We start from the raw sequence: 19,243 nt of genomic DNA on the forward strand, positions 1-19,243 counted from the left end.
AAGTTCCCCCTGAGATTTCAAATTGATGTATGAAGATCCAAGCAGTCTCTAGTACTTCTTACCACACCAACTGGACTGCAAAAAGCAAAGGATTGTCAGCTAAGTGACTCAGTAGACTGTGCAAACACACATAAGATGGCTCAGAGGAAAAACTCCACCAAATTCAAAAGTTAGCCAATTTACAGCACTGTAGGTTACACAAAGGTGGACCACGCTTTGCCTATTATTTATCAGTTATCTTATTTGCTTTTATGTTTATGAATGCAGATGGTGTCCCCAGATAGACACAGGCCTTTAACATATACCTCTGTTATATAATTGTCGCAGTAGCTTTGCCACAACTCCTGGCTTATTTTAAATATCCTGTTGTTTAGACCAGCGCCGGAAAGGCCAATGGCTCAAGACATCAGGAAACAGTTCAGTTGTTAGAATCTGAAGGATTCAAACCCTAAGGTTTGCATTAACTTGGAGTCATATTTTTTTTCCAGTAAGAAATGTGGATTAAAAAATCAGGATAGTTGTTTTTCAGTGCTAAGGATTGTTGGAAAGGAATAAAGAGGAATTCCCCTTGGGTTTGGATTCTATTAGACTGCAGTTCCATTTGTTTCAGAGGAGAGACCCAGATGTGGAACTGAACTTCCTCAAAGTTAATTCCCAAAGCTGGGTATTGGATGTAGGTCACTTTCTGGCTCATTCTGAGACTCAACTGAGCTAGAAATACTGTTCATTTTTCTCTAAAAAGTGGAAGCCATGCATATCCTTTCTGTTTTATCCAGGTCATTGCCTCTGAAGGCAGTGCCACAAGGTGTAATCGTAACATCAGTGCACATTTGCAATGTGTGAGCCAGGGAAAGCTGCCATTTCCAGGCTTTGCTTTTAAGGAGAGAATTCTCAGAACCAGTCTTTCCACATACAAATTCCTGTATTGAGCATGCAAAATAGGCACGGCAGGACATAGTTGTTGGGGAAAGTGGCCTTCTATATGTGACCTGAAGACACGTTTTGAACAACCTGTTTTCCCCTCAGCAGCCAATATTTTTTTTTTTCCATGTACAGTTCAATCACCTTGAAAGAACATCACTAGATTTCTGCTGCTGATGTTGCCATCACATAGGCACCTACCTTCGCGGCCCAGGGTTCACATGTGCCACGTCAGTAAGCTGCAAAATGTTAAGGTGACTTCTTTTGTAAAAAAAGGCTGGTTAATAGGGCTAGATCTGTACAGCTTGGCTGACCCTGAAGTGGCCTTCCATGTCTGATAGAGAAGGTGCCTAGAGCAGAAGCCTACAGAAATAGTATGTGAATATTTCTGTGTAACAGCGGCATCCAGTGGGCAAAGAAATAGTAATGTATTTGGAAAGCCAGCATAGGGCCATGTAAGAGCAGAGGTTTCTCTCCCATATCCAGAGCTGTGCCACTCCAGCCCATTGCAGTAAGCATTATAACGTCCTCACCAAGCAAGAAACTGAGATGAACTCCAGTTTACTAGATGCCAGAGGACGCATGTTGTAGAAATGTAGGATCAAAGAATCATAGCAACACAGATCAGAAGGTCTCAAGAGGCCCTCTAAACCATGCCCTGTACCAAACAGTATCAGTTCTACCCTGTCACTTCAGGAGTGTTTGCCTAACCAGTTCCTAATGCCTGTTCAGGCAGAGATTTCATGGACCCTTGCCAGTCTTCTGCAGCATTTCATTAGCCTTAGAAAGTTTTCCCTAACATCCAACCTGAGTTTTCATTGCTGCATTTTGACCCATTACTTTTTGGCTTACCCCCTAAGCACACAAACCAGGTTATTTCTTTCTTCTCAGTATCAGCCTTGTGCATGAGGACAGTTACCTTGTTCTCTCAAGTCCTTCCTTCTCTTAGATACAGCACTTCCTACGTCTGTCTTGCAGTTGTAAACCTCAAAAGGAGAACTCCTTATATCCTGCAGACTGCCTCTGGGTTATACATGCCAGGCTGGCTCACTGCTTTTCACAAATGGTGCCCCACTAGAAAAGATTCATTGGAGCTCACACTTTTTTACACGCTAGAGAGGTTTGCCATTTGCAGTATCTTTGGTGTTAAGCACAACCAAAATACCAGCTGTCCAAAGTGGTTATATACAAACAAAGGCAAAATCTCATCAAAATAATCACAGTAAAGTTTTTATCTTGGCCATGGACTAAGCCGCTGATGCTGTACGACTTCGTGTTTGCCTGAGAAGGTAACTTCACAGACAGTCTAAAACAGTTTTCCAGTTTTGGAAAAGAGAGATGAGCTGGAAGAAAAAGCCTGACATAACTTAGAGTCTGGGAGTGCAAGTTCACATGTTTACAACAAGCACTGGCAAAAGTAAAGCCTAAGTTATCTTGATATTTATCGACTGAGCACAAAAGAAGCTACTCTAAATGTGAATGGATCTTTTCAGACAATTGATGTGGGTGTACTCACTTGTCTCTAATGTGTTTCTATGTTTATACTAACATATAAATCTGTTTATCCTAACATATAAATCTCTGGTAAAAAGCAAGCTGAGGGAGAGAGGCTCAGTGCATGCTCAGATGCACTTACCACGCTCCCAAGCACTTCACAGTACTCATTCTCCATCTTCTGGCCAAAGGGTAAAACGCACTGCAGTTCTGGTCAGAACCAAGTCGGGTTCAATTCGCTCATTTTCACCTTCACATTTTCACAATCGCTCCAACGTGCGTGTTTAAGTGCTCTGGCCAACATCACCTTTACACAACACAGAGGACGAGGGACACCGACTCCTCCTACCTGTCTCCCTCAGCAGGGGTAAAGTCAGCGGAGCGTGTCCTACCGAGGCGCGAGATCCACGTGAACACCGTCATGGGCATCACCAGCGAGACGATGCAAACTCACACGTTGCCCCTGCCTCTTTGAAAAGAAAGTCATTATAAATGTAGTAATACCATATGCTTTTAGACTCACGCATTCCGATTCACGCGTGGTGGCACTTAAGCCACCGATGATCCCACGCGGCCAATATCTGAGCTGCGATCTTGCCAAAAAGACATCCCTGGCAGAAGGCTGTCCGACAGACAGCCGGTAGAGGCTTTCGGAGCCTGAATCCCCAAATCTCCCTTACCGTTGACTGAATTATCCTAAAATTATCCTAAAATGACCCCCCAAAATCGAACACTCAGATGCTTAAAAAAGAGCATCCTGGCGTGGACCCCGCACCCTTTCCCGGTCAGCCATTCCCGCGGGTTTCAATGCCCGTTCTGCCGGCGCAAACAGGGAGCGATCCCAAATATTTATTACCCTCGCCACCACACAGGCGTCAGGCGAAGCGCACACATGGAGCACGGGCGGCTCGGACCCGCCGCCCCGTCCCGCCTCAAGCAGCGGCGGGGCCTTCGCCAGCCCAGGCGGCGGGGCCGCGCCGGGGCAGCGGGAGCCGTGCCCGGCCGAAACGCGCGGCCGAGGCGCCGCGGCCCAGCCGGGCCTTGCCCCGGGCCCACCGCCGGGAAGCCCACCGCCAGCCCGGGGCGGCCGACGCGAACCAGCCCGGCCCGCAGGCCCCGCCGCAGGGCGAGGGCCGGGCCGCGGGGCCTCCTGGGAGTTGTAGTCGTCGGCGCCCCGCGGGCGGGGAGCGGGGGGCGGGGAGCGAACTACCTCTCCCAGCGTGCCCCGCCCGCTGTCACCGGCGGCGAGAGGCCTGGGCGGGGCGTGCGGGCGGCCCCGGCGGGGAGCGGAGTCGAGCGGCGCCGCTGCAGCAGCAGCAGCAGCACCGGCGGGGCGGCCGGGCGCGGCCTGGCTCCTCGGCCGCTTCCCCGGGGGTGAGCGGGGCCGGGGCAGCGGGCAGGGCCGCCTCAGCGGGCAGGGCCGCCTCAGGGCCGCCTCACGGCCTGGGCGCCCCGCGGGCGGAGGGGGGGGTCTCTGGGTGTTGCTGCCGAGCAGGGCCTGGGGCGGGCGGTTCCCGGCGGGGCCCCGGGGGAGGGCGGGGCGGGACGGGGCGGCTGGTGCTGGCGGCGGTGGGGGTCTGCGGCCGGGCTTGAGCCCGCCTGTGCCGGTGCGGGCCTCGTGTCTCGTAGGGCGCAGGTCTCGGGTGGGAAAGGAGCCGGCGGCCGCTGGCTGCAGCGACGGCGCCCACCTGAGCCGCTTCTCGTGTTTTCTCCTCTCTCCCTAGGCCGCTGTGGTAGCTCCGCCGCTCCGACTCCTGCGCCGACAATGAATGAGGGAAGGAAGCAAACGCAGCCCTTGGCTAAGGACAGTGGCTTTCTGAAGGGTTGTCTGAATTTTGTGCTCTCTCGGCTCCGTCAGGTACGTGCCTGTTTTTTTCCCTTTTTCTTCCATGGGCTGAGCTGGGAATAGGTCTGCTCAAAGTGGCCAGTTTTCCTTCTGCCACGTTTAGCCAGGGTTGAGCCTGTAGTGAGTGGGGTGCGTCTGCTTGCTCCTGCTCCATTTTTTTAAATCTTTTTCTGGATGCTGGCTGCCCTGGAGCATGTAAACATACATCCTGTTTTCCTGTTCTGAAACAGGTATTGCAGGTAAGTCCTTGCTAAGGTGAGAGCTGAGTGCTGAAACACTGGCAGTGATTCCTACTGGGCATTTTGTATCCCTGGAGCATGTGCCGTATGCTGAATATAACTCAGAACTGAAGCACATGTGGCTTTTTCTCTCCTGTGTTTCTATGATATTTGCAATCTTCTTGAACTGAGAAGGAGTCATGAAAACAAGGACCAAACTTAAACCTAGAGAAGATGGTACAGCTGCATTGGCAGCACTACATATGTCTGTTCCGATTTCCCTGCAGACACTCAACTCCAGAACTTACTCTCTGAATGTAACAAATTCTAATTTTTACCTCACGTAGAAACAAGGGAGCTCTGGCTCACCTTCATGGAGGTCACTTGAGCTTGGCTCTACTATTCAACCTTCTCTCTTTTTGGCTAAGAGCCTCATTACATATTCTGCACTTCTCTGTTGCTATAGGAGGAGTTTGTTTGGCTCAAATGGGATACCATTCTTATTTCTCCTCTGTTTAACAGCTCCTTGGTTTCCTAAAACTACTTCCTATGAAGAACAATGCCGTTGTTAATCCTTCAAGGTCCTTCCTCCATACTTGATTACCTGTTGAATTTTTCATCCATGGTTTCAGGATACAGATGAGTGAATTGTCAAGGGATGTGGTTACTGTAAATAACCCACATTACCCACGTTGTTATGATTGGAATGATGATGTGTGTCATGTTGATAACAGAAATCAGAAGGAGAAAGCTTCAATAGCCTTGGTAGAGCTGGAGAAGTTCTTGCCGTATTTGTGTCTGGAGTAGCTAACTTCCATTGGGTGGATGATGGTTCCCTTCAAGAAGTTCTTCCTTAAGGCAGCCAACTAACAGGGCAGTAGATTGGGTGTCAGGTGACTCACACTGTAGTCCCAGCTTTAGCACTGATGTATCTTCAGTATCTGACGCCTATTTTCCATACTAATCTTGTCTGTTTCTGTGGTGGAAGGACACGAGTTCATTTAGGACTAGCAAGTGTGCCTGCAACACATTAACAAACAGTTCCCTAGTTGTCATTTAACAGCATCACCACCGGTTCTGTTTTCTTGAATAATTATTTTCTTTTTAGGTAAAAAAAAGTAAATATGTTTCCCATCCCTTTCTCTTTGCACTGCATACCTCTCTGAGTCACTGATGTGAGAATAATCTTCCTAATTGCATGATATTTGGGTTGGCTTAATTTTCTCCTTATGATATTGCTGTATAGCTTCATATGTTTTGACATTTATTTGGAATGCGTGTTTGAAGCTCTGTGACTGTGAAAATCCTGTGCCAAATTAGTGTATAAAGAATCTGTTGTTTTCCTGTTTTGGTCTGTAATGGCTGCTAATCCACTGATGGGTTTGGAAGAATTGGGAGTCCATGCATAGCCTCTTTGCGCTAAAACTTTGACAAATGTCTTGCAAGTTGCAAAAACTGTGGAAGTACTACAAGTATGGTGGTTGCAATTGTCTCCTTCCACTTTTACTTGGAAATGGGTATGTTCATGGTTTTCTAAGCTACCTTGATCAACAAGTTTGTGGCTACATGACCACCACGGGCCATTCAGAGCTGTGGCAGTTCTCTCCGAAACAAGCTCATCTCTTGCCTTGCATACATGTAGCATTAGTATAGGTTGCTCGCAGAGACGGGTCTTGGTTGCCTATGGTTTTGCTGAAGTTGAAGGCTTTCTCCAGCTTGATAATTAAGCTATCCTAGGTCATGTTGCGCCTGCCTGCCCGTTCCCATCAAATCTGTTTGCCTTGCTCGTCATCTCTCATACAGAACTGCTCCTGGGCTCTGGCAGAGTTCAGGGTCATGTTGAATGTGACCATACCACTTGCGACAGTACTGATCATGCCCTTTCAAGCTGCTGTTTTCCGGGGATCCAGGAATAGAATGCAAAGTCCTGTGAGCAGACTAAGTCCTAGTTGTCTTTCAAGGATTCTGATTCATGGCTTATCAAGGGCATTTATGGAGGGGCCAGGGTGTTGTAATAGTGTGCTTGGAGGGAGACCCGTGCAACTTTCAGTACACTCTCCCTGGAAGCTCTGATTGGAGAGAGATCATTGGATACGCTTCTCTCCTTAAGCAAAGAGTGAGAAAGTGGAGTCTTTTGTTTCTTGGGAGACTTACAGAATTTAAATATTTCTGCTCCCTCAGTAATGAGAGCTGTAGTGGTGTTTGAAATTTCGAAAAATACAAAACAAGTCTGCTGCATTTAGACTGTCTGTATGTGGAAAATGGCATCAGTGAAGTTACGTGTATGCTAGCAGGACAGTAAATGGCCTGATCTTAGACCTCAACCCACATTCCTTGACGTGACCCCAAGGAATATAAGGATGCATGCTGGATCAAGGGGCGATGCTTTCTTCCCCCCCCCCCCCCCCCCCCGTGACTAGTATGGGCCAGGCTGTGGAGAACAGAACTTGGAGCTAGGATATGTGAGCTTTGTTCCTGGCTCTGCCATCAATTGCATATATAACTATGGCTCCATTTCCCATCTGTAAAGTGTTCTTGCATTCTTTAAAGTACTCAGCTACCCAGAGCTGAAAGATAACATCTGTACTTCTAAAATGACCAAACTTGTCAGTGAACTCGTGTATGTGCTGACCCTCAAACCCTCGTTAAGTACCAGAGAGGAAAGCAACAGCTAACTCAATTCATTCTGCTCCCACACAGCTGATGCCTCTCTAGCCAAAGGCATGTCAGGAAAGATTAGACTTACACCTTTTGATCTGCTTTCAGAGCACAGAAAGGGCAAGTTCCAGGCTGAAAACTGACAGGAGTGCAATGTTGACCGTTCTGAAAGACTGAAGGGGAATCTGAAACTTGGTAGCATGGGCTATTGAGGCTCATCAGAGATTCAGCAGGTTTTATGCTCCAGCCTGCTCTATGCCAGAGTCTGAAGTAGCTACTTTTCATTTTGAAAAGTTGGGGGAAGTTGCGTTCCTAGCTCAGATGATCTGTTATCCTATTGTATCACCGCTGCTGAGGGTACCAGAGTCTAAATACCTATGAACAGCCTTATCGCAGAACCACAGTGCTGTGTTTTCTCCAACCCACTATTCAACCACGTGTCTGCCAGAAGGACTTCAGCGTTAATTCCTCTTGATTTTTTCATTCCTGCAGTAATGTTAGTCTTCCGATTTTGAATGACTTGTGGGGAAAATTACTGCCTTTCTGGTCAGACAAGGCAATTGTGTAAATAGATTGGAGGATTATCAACTTCTAAGTGATTTAACCCAGATTTTCATGGTAAATAGGAGTTGATAGCTGGTGTGAGAGATGAGGACCAGAGCTTTACCTAGGGCTGAATGCCATCAGCTCTGGGCCAGATGGTCTTGCCTTTGAGAAATATATTAGAACAATGTCCAAGTAAGAGCACAGTTGAAATCTGCTGCCAAGACAGATTTTGTTTCTGTGTGGTCCTCCATTTTTAGGTGATTGAAAATAGGTCTGGAAGGGATTTTGATGAGGCCACCTAGTCCATCCTTTTCCACAAGGCATGATAAAATACACCGCAACCATTCCTGATAGATATGTGGAGCTTGTTCTTTAAGTAATGGAGATTTTCTAGCTTCCCTGGATGGATTGTATTTGGCTTCATTAAACTATTTTGGGTTGGTTTTTTTATTGTGACTTTTGTCAGTGTTCTGAATGGGCACAAAAAGACCTGCTAGCCAGTGCAAGGGATGCCAGGTGGCTGACCACTGACCTCTTAATGCCAATGGCCAGAAAAGTGATGGTGATTCTTGGCCGGAGAGGGGAGGGGGAGTCACTCAATGCAATGCTTGTGAATTTTTGTTTGTTTTACTTGCACCACAGGGATCTTCCATGGAGGGTATGGGAAAGTTAAAATACCGTTCTCCCATTTTTTCTATGTAAAGTGAAAAAGACCTTAATTCAAACTTAGCAAATAATTGCTTTTTATTTTTTTTTAAACAACATCACCTGGTTGTGTGTGGTTTTGGGCAGGGGTGGTATGTGTTTGTTGTTTTTACTGTAATGCAATGTAAATTTAACTCTGAAATCTGCTATTGAGGAAAAAGTGTATTCTCATCAGCTCCAGCTACTGAGCTTTTCAAGGCTTGAGGCAGCAATCTGCAAACTGTCAGGTCCAATTAAAGCAAATGGCTGGAGCTGTTTTTCTCCCTCCCGGAGAGAACACAGTTCATCAAAAGCCAGAAGGAAATTTTATCGGGCTCATGAGCAATTATCTTGTGGGATGTAATAAGAGAGATCCACTAGATGCCCAGTGTGAACTTTTACTTATAATCACTCTTAATTCTCCAGTGGGCAGATGAGCACTGATCTCACCAATTTAAAGCCTGAACTTTTTGTGTAGAAGCTGGTAGAGAGAACTTGTCCTTTCTTTTGTAGGGTTTGACTGATGTTGACTTGTAAATCTGAATTTTGAACGTCCCTGACCTGGCAAAAGATATTCTACCTTTCTGTGTGTTGTGGGTTATACACAGCTGCTTGCTCACTTTAACCCCAGTGGGATGGGGAAGAGAACTGGAAGAGTAAAATTGAGAAAGCAGGACTTTGTCAGGTATAACAGAAGGCAAACACCATTACTGCAGACATCCCCCTTTCCTATTCCTTGCCCCTAGCTTTTATTGCTGAGCATGATGCCATATCTGATATCCCTTTGGTCAGTTGGGGTCAGCTGTCTTGGCTGTGTTCCCTCCCAAATTCTTGTGCACCCCGAGCCTACTCGCTGGCAGGGAAGTGTGAGAAAGAGAAAAGGCTTTGATACTCTCTAAGCACTGTTCAGCAATAGCTAAAACATCAGTGTGTTACCAACACTGTTTTGGTCACAAATCCAAAACAGAGCACTGTATAAGGCACTGTGAAGAAAATTAACTCTGTCCCAGCCAAAACCAGTACACTATGGTATACCACAGCTTCTGTTGTTGGAAGCCCGTGACGGCTGTGTATTTTTGGCTTACTGGTGGTGTTTCCCAAAGGTTGTGTTTGCATTTGTATGGTTTAAAGCAAATATTGACCTGACCTACTGTGCAATCCAGTTTGTTTCATGGGTCTAGCCCATTAGTTAGCACGGAGCTGATTCATTAAAAATACTGTGCTATATCTTTGCTCCTGGTAGATTGTAAGGCTGCTACTGTCACTTTCTGTTTAACTTATTTTGTTACTTGTTGCTGACAAGAATCCCTTTTTGGTCCATAGAACTTGGTGACAAAACCAGTGTGAATTGAGGCTGTGCAGATGAGTGCTTGGTTTTTGAAGCAGGTTCACTTTCCTGTGTCTGTTGTCATCACAGAGTGGGTTGAAGTTTAAGTAAAGTGAGAACTGAAGGTTCAAGGCCAGCTCAGTTCTGATTTGATAGCTCTAGAAGACTACAAGTTTTTTGTGCATGCCTTCACACCCAACTGGAAGCAGTTCTTTGATTAGTGTATTTCTTGAGACTTCAGCCATGTTGAAGCTGTGTTTTTTTTGAATCCCATCTGTGGTCAAAATGAAGGAGAGGTGTCTTTTATCTGAGACTTCAGTTGTGGTGGTCCTGGATCTGAAAGTAGGCAGTACTTTTTGTCTGTTTAGCCTCAAAAGTACAGAGGACTTCACAGCATTCAGGTATAACAACAAAGAACTCTTGGCCACAATGTTTGTACTTAAAACCAAGAAATTTAAATCTTGTAACAAGGAAAATAGAAGGTAGCCCTGTGGGGTTTTTAAAATACCGTCTCACCCTTTGGAAGCATATGGGATGCTGACTTTTCTGGGCTGTGGAGCTAGTTTTTTCCTAGTACATCCTCCTTGCAGTCCAGATGATAGGCCGGTATATGCAAACTGTTAAACATAGAGGTACTGCCTTTTCCCCTAAGGGAGAAGTGGTGCCTGTGCATTTCATTTTCTTGTTTGCTATGATGCATTTTCTTCTTCTGGTGGAGTCTTTTACAGTATGAAGACAGCATGGCTTTGAGGCTGAGTCACTCCACTGGGATTATTGCAATCTGGTGCTTCTGGCTCTGCCATGGACAGTCTCAGAAGAATCACTGAGTGTTCCTCTGCCGCAATTCTGAATGAGGATCTTGGCTTTTGTCCAGTTATCTCTTGTGCTCTTCCCTAGCTAAGCAGAGCCCACCTTTGACTGCGTTTCATGCAGCAGCTGGCTCAGTTGGCTTTTGTGTCCACTGAAGCTGTTAGGTACTGTCACACTTGCACATAATGAACCCGAAAATGTAAGATGTGTAACTTCTCTATAACTTCTTCCATCTTTAGCATCTATTCTGAGATTGTTTGCCACTTTTTAGGAAAGCAGAACGCTGGGGTCAAGCTTCTCGGAAGGGTTTGCACAAAACTACTGTTATTGAATATTAATAAATTTGCTGGTGCTTCTTTTAGGCCTGCATCCTTTAACAAGGTGAAAGAATAGATAGTAAGTCAGCATGATAACCACGGAAAGTATCACTCCTACAGCTTGAACGGGAAGGCAGCGTTCCCCTCTCACCATAACAACTCGATGCTAGAATACAATCAGTGTAAACTGAATGTAAAATTCAGTTGAGGCAAAACAGATCAATGGGCTGGCATTTGTAAAGGACAAGTGTTGATTGTAGAGATAAAATGCACTCAATGGGACCGTCTTTAGGCATAGCGCCTGGCTAGTTATTTTTAGCATTTCCTCACTCTATTCCTCACCCCAGTATTTGAGGATGTGTGCCTGCTGTTATACAGTGAAGCTGGAATGACAAGATATTAATCCCTGAGCAAAGGCATATTAATCACCTGCTTTATTCTGTTTATGTAATACAGTTAAATATACTTTGAGAGTGGATGAGGTATGGGGCATGCAAATGGTTTAACCTCATGTAGGCTTTTTCTTGATTGATTGGTTTTAGTAGTGGCAGCTGCCCCATTTCTAATTTTTTTTCTGCTGAGAGTAATTTGTCAGTAGAATGGCTTCATTTATCTGCTATTGATCTTTAAGCCACAGAAACATCATCTGTTCTTCTTTCCCCCCTCTGTGCCAGTGATGCCATTTTGCAAAATTTAGACTAAACAGAAATCCTGACCGCACAAGGAAAAGTGAAGCAAAGTGTCATTGAGACCTTGTGTCTTTGCAGTGGAATATTGAACTGTTCACTTCAGCCAATTCTGCAAATCCTGTTGGCAGGCTGAGGGGAGGAATTTCATGGGTTTAGTCTAATTTCTACTGGTTAAGTTTGTCAGGTAGTGGCTGAGATAGTGTCACTCTTCTGCCTTAGAAGATCTGCTAGTGCTGGGAGCTAAGAGTTTGTATCTGCTGTGCTGTAATTAGGCACTGTGGATTTGCAATGCAGCTGGGCTCTCTAGCCATCTTTGTGTTAGCCACAGAAGATCAAGCCCTGGAAACCGCCTTCTCCGAAATGGAGAGTGGGGCCTTACTAGACTTTTAGTCTCAGTGGCTAAACAGGACCTGATCTGACAGTGCTGCTCTTTGTATGAGCAAGGGCTGTGGAATGAGATCTGGAAAACAATAAACAACTAAATGGGCCTGACTGCATGGTTTTCCACATCAAAAAGTGGGACTTGTACTAGTGCTGTGTTATGAGGTAGTATTAAAGCCTGGTGTTTGTAAATGAATGATTTATTGAAACAACTATTCTGAAAGCAAAAAATCTTTATCATGTGATGAAATTCAATATTAGCCCTTATACTAGAGTTATTTATCTTGTTTAGTAGGATTTTATGTGTAGGTAATAGAAGGCACAATTAAGGAGCTTCTTAGAAGAGGCCTGCTAAGAAGGCAAGGGTTTTGCTTGAGCAGTGGGGAAGCCAGTTGAAAGTAAGAGACTGCCTGAGTTGAGGAGTAATGATAAACTCTTTTCTGAGGAAATGGAAGAGAATTAGAATATGTATTTCCATGGGAGGACTTTTGGGCCCAATACAAATGGAAAGCCAAAGTTCAGAGCAGACAAGGAGGGAGATTTGCAAGTGGTAGACCTGGGTATTGAAGTGGTGTGAATTGGAATTCAGATAATAAAATGCCATGGGATTGGCAGAAGTCTCCAGACAGGGCCCCTGCTAGAAACTGGTGCTTGAGTGCCCAGAGCTCAGGTGTGCAGGGAGCCAGGGAGGGTCTCCTCTGTGTTTGAAGCTGCACAAGGCAGCACAGCTGGGCACCACAGCTGGCAGCATGGAGGGCTAATGGCTCCTAGCCTCACCTGGGAGCCAGGAGGGGACAACAGCTACAAGGTGCTCCTTGTATGGTGGTAAGTCAAAAAGGATTATTTACTGTGTGTTTTGCTGCTTCTCTGGTCTGCTTTCATTTAATAGTGAATATATTTGTGGGAATCGTGTGTATCCTTGAGAGAAATCACACTGCATCCTGTTAGTGAGGGCACACACATGTGTCTGCCACTGTGCTGTCCCGGGGTCTTACTGTTTGCTGCAGAGAAGTGAAGGGTAAGTCTGAATTTGAGCTTATTGGCATGGATACTAGCTTTGGTTATTGACTTAGCAGCTTTGAGCCTTGGTCAGAGGTATTTGATCTTAGTTGTTGTCTCTTATTAAAGAATACAGAAGTATTTATTTCTGTTTTGCAGGTAGGGAAACTGGGGTAGGGAACAATACTTAATTGTGTAGATAAGCATCGGCCAGGCATTTAGCTATCCAACTTGTGTTGGTTTCACAAAAACACTGCTTGTGTCAGGAAAGCTGGAAAACCCTGTCGAGCCTTATTTCTGTAGGGTGAATGCCCATAGGAGCGGTGTAGAAAGCAGTCCTGCCAAAACCAGCTGCATAGCCACAACAGGAGTTCTTAAGCCAATGTGAGCCGGCTTAATTTAGCCATTACACCTAGCTTGTTTGGATCTCTGTTCATGTTCCTAGTGTGAGGATATACAAAAGTAAATCTTGAAACTTTACAGTAGTGGTAGCTGATCAATCTAAATTTTTAATTGCTTGATATAACTTTTTTAATAGAACTGTGTCCCTGAAGTTCCCTTGGAAGCAAGCAGTTAAAATGGGGGGGTGTGTGTGCATGGTGAGGGCTTAAAATAAAATATTTGGAGTAACTAGGAACCACTTTGGCAGCTTAATAATACAGAATAGTTGAAGAAACTGCTCCTGACTGCGTCAGGTGCGTCTCTGCTGCCTGTTTTAGTGGGGAACAGATCCTTTTGACCTCTGATTTGAACTGCAGACCTTTGCTCTTGTGTGGAAATCCCACTGCAATGAGCAACGAGGCCAGCAGGAACACTACCAGTGTCCTTTTGGCATCTTGTTGTTGAACTATCTCCTGAAGAAGGAACGGCATCATTCTGACTGCTTGCTTGTGCTGCAGTGAAACTGTTCTGTATTTCTGCTGTTGCAGGCAGCGTTGGTGACGTGCTCTGTTCCCGGCTGTCTGTGCTAGGTGTCTGTAAACATTTTATGAGGTTTGCCCAGTCTGCATTGGGATCAAGGAAGGATAAAGCAAGTGACGTTTGTCTTGACAGAGCTCATTGGCTTGCAGTTATTTTGCTGATGTCAAGCTAATAGCGGCTTTATGCACAGTGCTCTGGCTCTGCTTGGTATATTCACCTCTTCCTTGAGAGATGAGTTGAGGATCAAATACCGAAGCATAATTCCACTCGTTTGCTAATAAAATTCACAGCTGGAATGTGCCTGGCATACCTTTTTTCTGCTTGTTAAGTCCTTATGAGCGCTGATCTAATCAGCACTTATCCAAAAGGATCATTGTTCATTTCAGTGATCCCTGTAAATGTTTGCATTCATTTCATCTGGTTACTGCCACTTGCACTATTCATTGTTATGGCTCTCTTAGTTACACTCTGTTTTCCTAATCCTTTCAATGCTCTCTGTTGCTTTTCAATGGAAGAATCTCATCAACATTAATTTACTATGCTGCTATTGCTGCTTCTGCCTTCGCTGTTTCACAGAGAATGAAAGACTATAGAGGTAGCTGAGATGTAAGCTAACTCCCAGTCTGCTGCAAGTTTATTAAATTAACTCAAGCCTGTGTGTAGTTCTTCCTGTGCTGCCTATTCACTACTGGGGGGGGACGGGGGGATGGACGACATCTTGGAAGACAGGCTGTAAAACTCCTTAGATCCTCTTCTAATTAAAATAAGCTGCTTTACTCACCTCTCAGCAGTTGTGCTGAGGATGCCAAAGCTTAATTCTCTTACTCACTGCATTGTATACCATGTGCAAAAGGCCATGTGGAAGAACGGGTTCATAGCTCCATAGTAGTGTCAGGGGGGCAGCATGAACACAGTACATGTTGAATAAACAAATACTGAGTTTCAGGAACTGTTGATCTGCCCATTTTTGTAAGGCAGAGGACAGAGTGTTTTTTCCTCTTAGGAGTATTATGTATTTTCTGTCCCCGAGTGGGAATTTGTGGAGGAGACCTTGACTCCTGTGAGGGCTGCCCAGACCGCTGAGGATTCCCGGAGGCGAAGGTTTCGCCCTCGGTTGCCAGGCTCCAGCCGTGTACCCTGTTGCAGAGTCACGTTTGTGCCGGAGGCCCGGCACTGGCACTCGGAGCACGTACACGAATCGAAGAGGATGCAAAACTTCACTGCGAGGGAATCACACGTGATGGGGTGCTGTGGATTTGGTCAGGATTTGTGGCTTTTAAAGCATAAGAAGAGAGATGCTGTGCCGGTCCGTAGGGAGCCTGACCCACAGCCGTGTCTGTCTGCAGCTGGCTGGAGAGCAGAGCTCGGAGGCTCCGGAGGGAGCAAGGCGGCTGCTCGCTATCAGCCTGGCGCAGCTGGCTGCGAGAGGGCAGGTTCTGGCCCTGGGTGACTGCCCGGGCCCTCGGAAGGAAACACGGCTTTTATCTCCGCTCAGGGCCGGGGAAGCAGGCCGGGCCGGCGCCTCAGGGCCGGGCCAAGCCCCAGCTGCCGCTGCGGGGCCGAGTGGGGAAGGGGGAGGCTCGCCCTCAGCTGGGGCGGCTCCGCCCCCGCCCGCAGCCTCAGCCCTCGCAGGCCGGCAGCCGTGGGGCTCGGGCGCGGCAGCTCCCCCGGGGAGGGGTCAGTCCTCGGGATGCCCTGAGCGTCCCCCCCGCGACGGCACCGGGGGTCTCTGGGCCGCGGCTGGCGGGGGACGGGGCCGCCCGGAGCGGGGACGGGGCGGCCAGCGGCTGGCTCCGCCCGGGAGCCGCCCCGCGTGTGGTGGCCGTGACCGCGCCGCAGAGCGGGGGCCGGGCCGAGGGTTCCTGCCGGGAAACGAAATCGCCGGCCGGCGCCTCGCCTCCGGCCCCGGCGGCCCCTGCCTCGCCTCCGGCCCCGGCCCGAGGAAGCCCCCGGCGCCGGGCCGCAGCCGCAGCCGCCCCCGCCCTCAGGTAAGGCGGGGCGGGGGGCCGGGCCGGGCCGCCCCTCACTCACCGCGGCGGCCGCGCGTCGCCGGCGGGGCCGGGAGGGAGCTCGGGCTCGGGCCGGGAGGGAGCTCGGGCCCGTTTGGGCTCCTCCCGCCCGAGCGGCGGCTCTGGGCGAGCAGCGCTGCTGTAGCGCGGCCGCGCTGGGTCCAGCCGGTTGCCGTGTGGGGCCCGTTTTAGGCGTTTCTAGCCCAGGTGCGCTTTGTATTCCTTGGAGAATCCCCTAGGAGCAGGAGGATGAGAGCAGGTGGGCGGCGTGAGCTCTTCGGGAGGTGTTGGATGCTGCAGGTCTCCAGTTACCGGCGAGGCAATATCCAAAGTAACAGGCTGTACCTGAGAAGGAAGAGTCAAAGAGGATGAAAACAGGAAGAGCTGGGGGATGATGTTATTTTCCAAAGTGCTTAGCGTAATAATGACTCCTTGTGGGACTTGTGATTTAACAGTTGGGAAAGCTGGGCGTTTCAGGCTCAAGTGAGCTGCTGTGGAAAAGACCCCGTACTAAAAGTTCCGCTGCAGCCATCTCCGTGTGAGTTCACAAAGGATGTTCAGAAACTAGAGGAATATCAAAGTCTCGGCTTCACAGCCTTGTGCTGATCATTTGAAAAAGCGTATGGTTTGCATATGCCATAGCCAGAGCACTTAAGGAGGCATCCTTAGGATAGACAAAGCTCTGTAAGGTGGAGTAATTCACCCAAGAAGGCCATTCGAACCACAAAATATGTGTAAAGAAAAAAAAAAAAGCTGCTTTAAAAAAAAAAAAAGGAAACAAAATCACCTGCATCTTCCTCTGTTTGCCATACTGTCCAAATAACTTAATAACCAAGTTACGTGCGCTGATTTTGTCAATCTGCTTCGTTCTTTGAAAAGGATGCTGCATTGCCTAAGGCAATGTGTCTTTACAGCTCAGACCTCAGTTATTCCAAAGAAATCCTCTCTGGGGAACCGAATCTGTTCGGTTCTGTTTACAGCGTATACAGTACAGCAGCAACCTTTGCCTCTTACTAGACGGATATTAGGTTGCTTCTAGAGCACCTTCTACCAACAGTGGAATTTGAATATTGGCAGAAAGTTGTAACAATTACTGCAACTAAAATGTTGCAGACTGAAGGCGCCAAATTATTTTCCCTTTGTTCCAGTTCAGTATCACTGAGATTTCCTAAGAATGGACTCATACATTACACCTGGGCTGGTTTTTCCTATGTCACAGTGCATGAAGTCAGAATCTTAGGTCAGGATTCAGAAATATGCTTGGTCTTACAACGTTTGTTCATAGTTACTTTAAACTCCCATGGGAAACTGATGTTTTCTCTGTGAATCATTTCTGGCAGCTACACCTATCCTTCCCTGGAATAATTATGACCCAGACAGCATCAAGGGAGGAGTTACTTGCTTGAATGAGTGAAGTGTTTCCACTTAGGAAGTAAATAATGCTGATCTCTGGCAAGGTTCAGACTGCATGAGCATTGTAATTCATCTTGTAAAGATTTTGAATTGTTCTTTACTCTTGTTATGCATCACCCCTGCGGATTAGATGGGAATGCGGAATGCATTTGGTGCCTTCTTGTGTGGAAAATGGAGTGTTCACGTTAAGACGGCAGCCTTCAGAGCAGTGAGCAAGGGATTGCGTGAAGGTCATTGCAGCACAGACGACTCCGTTAACTAGTGTTCAGCATCACAAGCGTATGGCTGCACTACGGTAGCTTCCTAGAGCTGTGGGGTGAGTACACGTGCAGCTCCTTTGCGAGTTGTAGGGACCTGCAGAGCCAAGGGAAGCTTGATGCCTGTGGCAACACTAAAAGTCTGTTCCCATCTGGATCCAGCTTATTATGGCCTACCGGTTAGATGGATTTTTGTCCTTGCAACTCGGTACCTGTGATGCTGACAGAGATTGCTGTCTGTTGGCAGTTCTGTGACAAGACACCTGATGCTGGCATGTCATATCGCATCCATAAGTAAATTCACAGTGCGGTGAAATGACGCGTTTCTCCAGGACTCTTTGTACAAAGTGTCTTCATGTAGCTTGTGTATTTCACTGGCAGTTTGAAGAAGAGCTCTCTAGCATCCATGTGAGAAAAGTAGTGGGAAGGTGCACAGAGAAAGCGTGGCGCTGCCTGTATGTGGGTCATGCATTTCTAGGCCCAAGGCAGTTCTGACCTGAGGCTGGTACTCTGCTGTTTGAGTGCTCTGTTGAGCATGGGTCACAATACGTCGTGTGCTAGCCTGCTGTCTGTTTTCAGGTACCAAGGGATCATCCTCCTTTACACTGCAGTGGCTTAAATTCTATGGGTTTGTGGCACAGCCTGGAATGTTCTTATATGATGAGTAATTTTTGGAACTGGCATTGCCTTCCTTGAAATGCTGAGAGTTCTGAAGCCTGTGATGTTTCATTTGTTCCTGCGGAGAAGGAAAAGGTCCACTGAAATAGCATAAAACTCTTAAGGTTGGGGAGTGGCACTCCATCCTCATCTAAAAAACCCTATGGTATTCGTTGTTTCCTTCTCTAAGCATGCAATTCCTTTTCCCACTGTTATTACCTACCCCCACCTTCCACCAGTTCACTTGGATCGGACAGGAAGGGTGGTGGTTGTTAAGGAAAAGCCATGTAGCCATAATTGAACTGTGCTTCTCTTGTACCTTTGTGTTGTTGGATGTTTCCATTTGTTTTCTCTGCAGTGGGTTTGACTGTCTTGACTGGTTGATAGCAGCCTTTTAAAAAAGCAGTTCTGCCTCTTAGTTAAAGCAATAAAGTGTCCATTTTATTCATCTTTGATCGGGAGGAAGAGGGGATCATACAAATCTCATTAGGCTCTGCAATGCTTTCTGAAAAAGCTATTCTTTCTTTTTGATAATTTCTGTTTTCATAAAGGCAATGAACACTGGTGCACCTTAAACTCGGCAATGTTACATCCACTTCCACAAAGGAAGTCTGAATGAAAGTGTTGCCCAAGGCATCTTTTAGTGATGATAGAACGAAAGGTGACATGAAGTTCACAAGGACATTTGTTCTTGATGTTGCTGCCATGTGACAGGTGTTTGCATGGCACAGTGATGCGTTAGCAGGAGAAGGCTGAAGCGAGAGAGGTGCTACAGCTGAACAGAAATCAGGCTCTTTCTGCATGCTTGAAACTTGATTTTGCATCAAACTACTCCTCCGTACATTTAAAAGGGGATGTTTGGCTGGAGGAAGAGTTTGTTTCTAGGCCTCGGTGGTTTCAGTTACTGTATGGGTAGACAGCAGTGTTAACAGCATGTCACGTGGCGCAAAGCTGCTCCTATTGCCGTGTCTGAGTACACGTCCTATTAGCTTTTCAGCTAGTTTGTCAGCCTGGGTTGAACTGGCTCTGCGTCATGGCAGTTGGTAAGATCTGCTGTATTTTTGGAATCTGCACAATCTGGCCCTTAACATCCTGT

At 47.0% G+C, this 19,243-nt stretch overlaps 1 protein-coding gene across 4 annotated transcripts in view; it reads left to right on the forward strand.

Moving 5' to 3' along the window:
- The first annotated feature begins 4,147 nt into the window (after window positions 1–4,147).
- MIB2 (MIB E3 ubiquitin protein ligase 2) overlaps window positions 4,148–19,243 on the forward strand; it is a 52,250-nt gene continuing 37,154 nt past the window's right edge. For all 4 annotated transcript variants that reach the window (XM_075721754.1, XM_075721758.1, XM_075721755.1 and 1 more), the window contains exon 1: window positions 4,148–4,273. The gene's annotated coding sequence lies outside the window, so the exon portion shown is untranslated. The remainder of the gene's footprint in view (window positions 4,274–19,243) is intronic.

This window comes from Pelecanus crispus, chromosome 15 (assembly GCF_030463565.1).
Source record: "Pelecanus crispus isolate bPelCri1 chromosome 15, bPelCri1.pri, whole genome shotgun sequence".
Classification (NCBI taxonomy): domain Eukaryota; kingdom Metazoa; phylum Chordata; class Aves; order Pelecaniformes; family Pelecanidae; genus Pelecanus; species Pelecanus crispus.